This window comes from Myotis brandtii, unplaced genomic scaffold (assembly GCF_000412655.1).
Source record: "Myotis brandtii unplaced genomic scaffold, ASM41265v1 scaffold229, whole genome shotgun sequence".
Lineage (NCBI taxonomy): Eukaryota > Metazoa > Chordata > Mammalia > Chiroptera > Vespertilionidae > Myotis > Myotis brandtii.
Genome location: NW_005358611.1, coordinates 1346474 through 1353416, shown reverse-complemented (window position 1 = coordinate 1353416; position 6943 = coordinate 1346474). Strand labels below are relative to the sequence as shown.

General features: G+C 55.4%; 1 protein-coding gene across 1 annotated transcript in view; it reads right to left on the bottom strand.

Annotated features, from left to right (window-relative positions):
- PARK2 (parkin RBR E3 ubiquitin protein ligase) overlaps positions 1-6943 on the bottom strand; it is a 445454-nt gene that overhangs the window by 30253 nt on the left and 408258 nt on the right. The window lies entirely within an intron of this gene.

Here is a 6943-nt window from a genome sequence, read left to right as displayed (position 1 = left end):
AGAAAGATAAATATCACATGATCTCACTCATATGTGGGATATAATGATCAACATAATTTGATGAACAAGAATAGATCTAGAGACAAATGGCAGGGGAGGAGGAGGTTAGAGAGCAACCAAAGGACTTGTATGCATGCATATTAGCTTAACCAATGGACACAGACACTGGGGCGGTGGTGGTGGTGGGGGGGGTCAATCGGGGTAAAGGAGACATATGTAAAACTTTAGACAATAAAAAAAAAAGAGAAAAAACAATCAAGGGAGCCAGCATGAGGGTGCTTAGAGGGTCCGAGGTAACTTCTACAAGCGACGTTCTTTGTTCTTGCCCACGGTACCATCACAAAAGGGACGCAGGGGACCCCTGAGATCACAGGAAGCCTAACTGTCGTACACGGTTCTAAATGGACCACATGCGACATTCAGAGAGAAATGAATCAAGTTAACGTGAGAAGACTTTATGTGCAGGGTCTACACAGAAGAAATCACACAAAGTGTAAAGAAATGAGTAAAAAGTTTGAAAAAGGTTTCTTGAAATGATAGCCTCTCTGGTTTATTCTGGATTCAGTAGGGTCAGAGGTTAATATCAGTGGTGCCGAACAGGTTCTTGTTATATTCGTGGTCTACAGAGTGACTATGCTAATGGGCAAAGAGCTTGGAATTTTGTGAACTTGAGAAGTAAAGGATTTAATGAAAAGCACGACTTCTATCTTTTGGACTTCCCATATAGAGTTTCGTTAATGGGTTATCACTATGGAAACATCAACAGCCAAGGAACATACTCTCCAGGATTTCCTCCAAGAAAACACTGGGGACAACTGGCGGGGGACCCAGAGCAAAGACGTTCCCGACGATCTTGCTCGCCAGCCGAAGGCAGAGCAACCACCACCAAACACAAAAGCCAAGAAAACAACATAAAATGGAAACCCCAGGAGAGTGGATGTCATGCCGGCTCCTCTCTCTGACGGATGCCTGTGCTCTTCCAGGACTCTTTCTGTTCATACCCCATTTGCTGCTTCTTTCTCGTTCTCCCTCTCTCTAGATTGAAAGAATTATGGACAAGGAAGAGATCTGAGAGAAAGAGAAAGGGAAGAGAGAAAAAGGCATCCGGGAGGTGAATGGCATATAGTCAACGCCCCTCCTAGACGGGCAGCTTCCCAGTGAGGCGCCTGCCCGGCCTTGCGTTCGAGACGTGTGGACATAAATAGGGAAGATGCCAGTGACCGAGACGCCACCGCCGCCTCGTCCAGAGCCACAGGCACCCAGTGCCACATCGCTCACAGCACGTGGGCCGAGACACGAGGCAGGCTGGGCCTGCACTCAGCTGCTTTATTTGTGGCTGTGGGAGAGCTTTTGTGCTTCCTATGAACCAGTGGTTCTCAACCTTCTGGCCCTTTAAATACAGTTCCTCATGTTGTGACCCAACCATAACATTATTTTCGTTGCTACTTCATAACTGTAATGTTGCTACTGTGATGAATCGTCATGTAAAGATCTGATCTGCAGGATGGTCTTAGGCGACCCCTGTGAAAGGGTCGTTTGACCGCCAAAGGAGTCGCGACCCACAGGTTGAGAACCGCTGCTATAAACCCACTCCCTTCCCACACCGTTTTAAGTGAGAAATGCACCGACCACGGGGGCGTGACCCTCAGGAGAGCGGTGCGCTCGGAAGGCGCCGGCCAGCAGGGCGGTCGGGGGACCAGCGTGTCCAATGTGTGACACCCTGGCACGGGTCTGCCGTGTCGTCCCGTCTGCGAAGATGTGGCTCCTCCATGAGCGGTGGGGAGTCAGAGTCCGTCTTCCCGCCTGGAGGCTGCAGGGTTCTCTCCACGCTCCCGCTCTCCCCTGTCCGGGGTGCCGAGTGCGCGGGGAGCGCGGTGGATGGATGCTGCTCGCCCTCGGCTACGTGTGAGTGATGGGAGGCGAGTCCTGCAGCTCAGCGCTGGCTGCCACCGCCTGCATCTTATGTGGGAACCTGTGTGCTTACACCCAGGCTCGCAGAACACGCATTTGAGTGGGGGAGGCTCAGTGTTTGTCAACCTCCAGAACGTGGATGGCAAAGTCCATCTTAAAATTTCCTGATTGGGCCCAGCCGGCGTGGCTCAGTGGTTGAGCATTGACCTGTGAACCAGGAGGTCAGGGTTTGATTCCTGGTCAGGGCACAGGCCTGGGTTGTGGGCTTGGTCCCCAGTGTGGGCCGTGCAGGAGGCAGCCGATCCCTGATTCTCTCTCATTGATGCTTCTCTCTCTCTCCCTCTCCCTTCCTCTCGGAAATCAATAATAAAGAAAAAGAGGTGGGAAGAGCTTCCTTTTAAAAATGCTCTGATCGTTGGGCCACCTGGGGACAGATATGGGGCTGCCTTGTCTAGATGTTTAAGAAGCAGCAGCAGCAAGTCCCGGCTTAACCACAGGGTCAGAGGGATGCCCAAGGCTCTTTCTATTCTGTGCATCTTTGTGGAGAAAGCAGCAGCTACTGAGCACCTATCCGTGAGGCAGGTCTCTCTCTCTCTCTCTCTCTCTCTCTCTCTCTCTCTCTCATAGGAGGAAACTACACTCAGACGGGTTAATGTAACTACCTTTCCTGGCTGGTCAGTGGCAGAGCTGGGTTCAAACAGCTGGTTGGATGGAGCCCGGCATCCCTCCCCTGACGCGCATCGACGAGAGATGGGGCGGTGCATCCCCGGTTCTGTGCCAGGGCCTTGTTCACCCTCATCAAAGGCGGCCTCTGACCGACTCCTCCGTGACAGTGTGACAGCCCGCGATGCTCGCTAGTCCTGGGACCACAGTCCTCCACCGGGAGTCTCAGCGGCCACTCCACAGGCGTGGGCTGAGCGGCAGGGAGAGCGGCTCCGGGCTCCGGCCCATAGGTGGGTCCATGTCCCAAGGCTGGTCTCAGGCCTCTCCGTGGCCCTCATCTGCTGAGACCAGAATCCAGAGTGACTCAGTCCGCTCGCTTGTCATGTTTGGTGCCCAGCTCAAGGCCTGGCGCCCACAGCTACTCCGCCATCAGACATGACAAAGGAGAACCCTTCCCAGCCAAGGGCCTCTGGGTCGGGGCCAACAGAGCAACCGTGTTTGAGAAAATCAGGTTCAAAAAGAATGACGAGAGGACTAACTGTCCAAACACGATTTCCTGCTTCGTGAAGTGTGATGTAGATCAGACCCAGGGCTAGTCTCAGGCCCATGGTCACATGGCGCCCAGTCCTCAGGGGACGAGCTCCAGTGCCCCCCCCTCCTTCAGGCCCATGGTCACATGGTGCGAAGTCCTCGGGGGACGAGCTCCAGTGCCCCCCCCCCCTTCCTTCAGGCCCATGGTCACATGGCGCCCTGTCCTCGGGGGACGAGCTCCAGTGCCCCCCCCCCCTTCAGACCCATGGTCACATGGCGGCCTGTCCTTGGGGGACAAGCTCCAGACAGCCATCTGGAGAGTCAGCAGAGAGTCCGAATCCAAGACGGTCGGAGTTAGAAATAACGTGAGACAAGAGGGAAACATTAAAAACAAAAAGAGGAGGAGGAGCAAGGCAATTAGTGAGAAGAGAGAGAGTAAACAGAATGGCTGCCTGTCCAGGTGGCGCTCAAACACCTTCGTCATCACAGGGACGCGTGACTAGGAGTCCTCAGCTCCGCGTGACTGTGGTGCTGGATAGGGACTGTCCTGGCTAATGCCTCGCAGGAACCCCACTGGTAGGAACTACGATCGCCCACATTTCAGATGAGGAAACGAGGGCCAAGAAGTAGAAACACGTACTCAAAGTCACCAGGTTACAGAAGAGGCAGCTGGGATGGGAACTCAGGCAAGACTGACTCAATAACTTTTATTTTATCCTTTTGAATCATTGAAAAAGCCACTGAATTTATGAAGAAATACCGTAAGTCTATCTGTCTGAGTTGCCAAAAAATGAGCAGTTTTTACATAAAATCTGACATGTAAAAGTGAAACACAATTTCAAGATGTTCGAGATACAGATGAGATTATTTATCTATCTATCTATCTATCTATCTATCATCTATCCATCCATCTACCTATCACCTATCAATTATCTACATATCTCTCTCCATCCATCCATCCATCCATCCATCCACCCATCCACCAATCACCTGTCACCTTAAGGATAAAGTGGCTCAGCTTCCACTGTTTCCCACCTCAGGCCGCTGGTGAGACTGGAGGCGCCCACGTCAATGAGGTCCTTCATAGTAACTGCTGGGAAGGCGCAAGGTTGACCGTGATCACGTTGTTCTGAGTAAAGGAGGCGCATTCTGACCTGGCTGGGCGCTGCACGTGGGACCTGGGAGCTGCCTATGATCATGCAGAGACCAAGGACCTTGTTGCAGAAACCAGAGCTGCCAGCCCTTTGCTTGTCACTAAGCCCTTTGAAGACCCGGGCCCTTTGCATGTCACTAGCCTTTGAAGACCCCAGCCCTTTGCATGTCACTAAGCCCTTTGAAGACCCCCGGGCCCTTTGCATGCCCGCAGCCTTTGCAAATAAATCTCCAGCCCCCATTACCTGTAAACTGCCCGTTTCGCATACTCCTTTGCCTACTTCCCCGTGAATCTCTGTCCTTCTACCTATTGAAGCAGCTGGCTTACGGGGAGGGCAGAGCAGATGTCCGCGGGTGGCCTGCTGCTCTCCCACGCTGCCCGCAGGATTGGAATAAATGCTCGTATAGGATTCAACCTTGTGTCTGCTTCATTGGCTTGAGTGGTGACAGGCCGCCCAGACCCCGGGTTGTCTGGTTCCATAAGCCACGCAAATGGTTGCCGGGCACATGGCTGTTGGCGCGGCGCTGCCTGTGTGTCAGCCAGAAAAACTAGCACTCGTCCCTGTCACCGAACCGGCGGACACGCAGCTCTCAGGGAGCGGGACACACATGGTCGTCTCTTTCGCTGGAAGAAACACGGGCCGGGCGAGGCCTACAGAGGCGGCGGCGGCGGAGGCGGCAGAGGAGCGGGATCCTGAGAGGATGCGCTCCTCTGTCTTGGTGAATTCAGATTAGCCTGTGGCAGCCGATGGCTACAGACTCTCTCTTTTTAGTCGTTTCCCTTTCAGAGACAGCGGAAGGTCAATCACTCTGAGAGAAAGGAAGGTGACTCTTGTCATCGCAACAGAATGCGGAGGGTCCCCGAGTGCAGCCGGAGGAGAGGAGACAGGTCCCTGTCATGTCAGCGGAAAGGAAGCTGACGCCCACGAGCTACTCAGAAGAACAATGGCTCATTATGCGGCCGCAGATGCGCCCCAACAACTGGCTTCCCTCCAAGAACAGGAAAGAAATGGAGGGGAGGGGGGCGGCTGCCAGAGACGCCCGCGGAGCCCTTCTCACGGGCGGAGCAATCAGGAGAGCACTGGGGAGCCATGGAATGAAAACTCAAGGGTCGGCCCCAGAGGCGCAGGAATGCAAATCTGTGCGAATGCGAACAGCACGGAGAAGTGAGAGCGTGCACCCCCAGGGCTCTGCTTCCCGCCCCAGGCTCCCGTCTGTAACTGTGGGTGCATTCACTGCGTGGGAGCGGCCACAGGGGCACAGCAGAGGTACCACCTGAAGTTAACATCTTCCCGAGGATAAGGCGGGGTCCCCGAGAGCGTTCAACCTGCCCGCTGTGCGCGTACAGCCAGGCTGTGCGCGAGGCCGAGAAGGGCCCTTCGGTGGCATAAAGCTGGGCTTTCATTATTTACCGCCCATGCAACATGACTCGGAGCCTCAACTAAAGATGATGACGGGAGAGGTGGCTTCGAGGATGAATGTGAAAGGAAGTGGCCACACTGGCCAGTGAATGCTCACAGTCACCCCGGGGCAGGTGTCACGAGCGGTGATGGACCCTAAGTTAGTCGAGCCAGGGGTCGGGGTCAGCACTGTGGCCCTGGGTGTCCGCTCTCTTCTTTACACCACACGTTCCCAACCAAGGGCAAGTGTGCCCCACGGGGGACACTCGACACGTTTGGGGACACATTTGGTTCATGGCTTGGGGGCACCACGGCATCTCAGTGTAGAGGCCGGGGACGCAGCTCAACGCCCTGCAAGGAAGGGTTGTCTGCCCCCAAACGTCAATGACAGACGACGTTGAGGCTGACGGGCCTGGCATGGACCACGGCTGCCCCGCATGGGTTGGTCAGGGAAGAGGCAGGTGCCGACGGAGGGCCCCCCCGAGGGCCCGGGTGGGAATGAGAAGGTCCTGTTTCCACCGCACAGACAGGGAGGCAGACAAGAGGCAGGCACCAGGAGTTCAGAACATAACTGTCGGGGACGCATTCTGAGGTCACTCGGATCTAAACGGCCCTTTCAAAGCCCAGGAGGCTTGCCCAGCGCCCCCGGAGCTCTCGATGGCTCCCCACGGCCGCCTGGCTGCCGGCGAGCGCGGAGTGGCCCTGGGTGTCCGTCCTCTGTGTCGTCTCCCGGAACATCAGAGACCGTAGCGCGCAGAATACAAATCGGGGCTAATGTGATAAGAGGCCGAACTGATGTCTCTGGGAAATTTAAGACAGAAATGTCAGACGGAAAGACACAAAGAAAGACGGGCTCGCTTTTGAAAATCTCACTGGCAAAGACATAGAGGATTTTCCTAACGAAACTGCTCCGAACTAGAAGCATCTCAGAGGGACTCTGAAGGTGAACCCGCTCACAGCGCCGGGGCCTGGGGGAGGGTTAGCCACGCACAGTCAGAAAGCTGATGGGGCCCTGGTGGCTGTGGGGGGAGGGAGGGACGGACTGGGCGATGTCCTAGGTGGCTGCAGGGCGCCAGCAAGGGGACGGGATGGGCTCAGCGCCCGGGGAACCCTGCGTCGAGCCACCTGGAGCCCCTTTAAAGGGAAGCACACACCGACCTCAGGTCTGGGCTTTGGCGGGAGCCCGGACAGCTGTTCCCGTTCTCACGGATTTTACTGACTTGTGCTCCCAGCTCTGGCCCTCGGTTGCTGGCTGCGGCTGCCGGGGCAGGTTCCGCTGCGGAGAC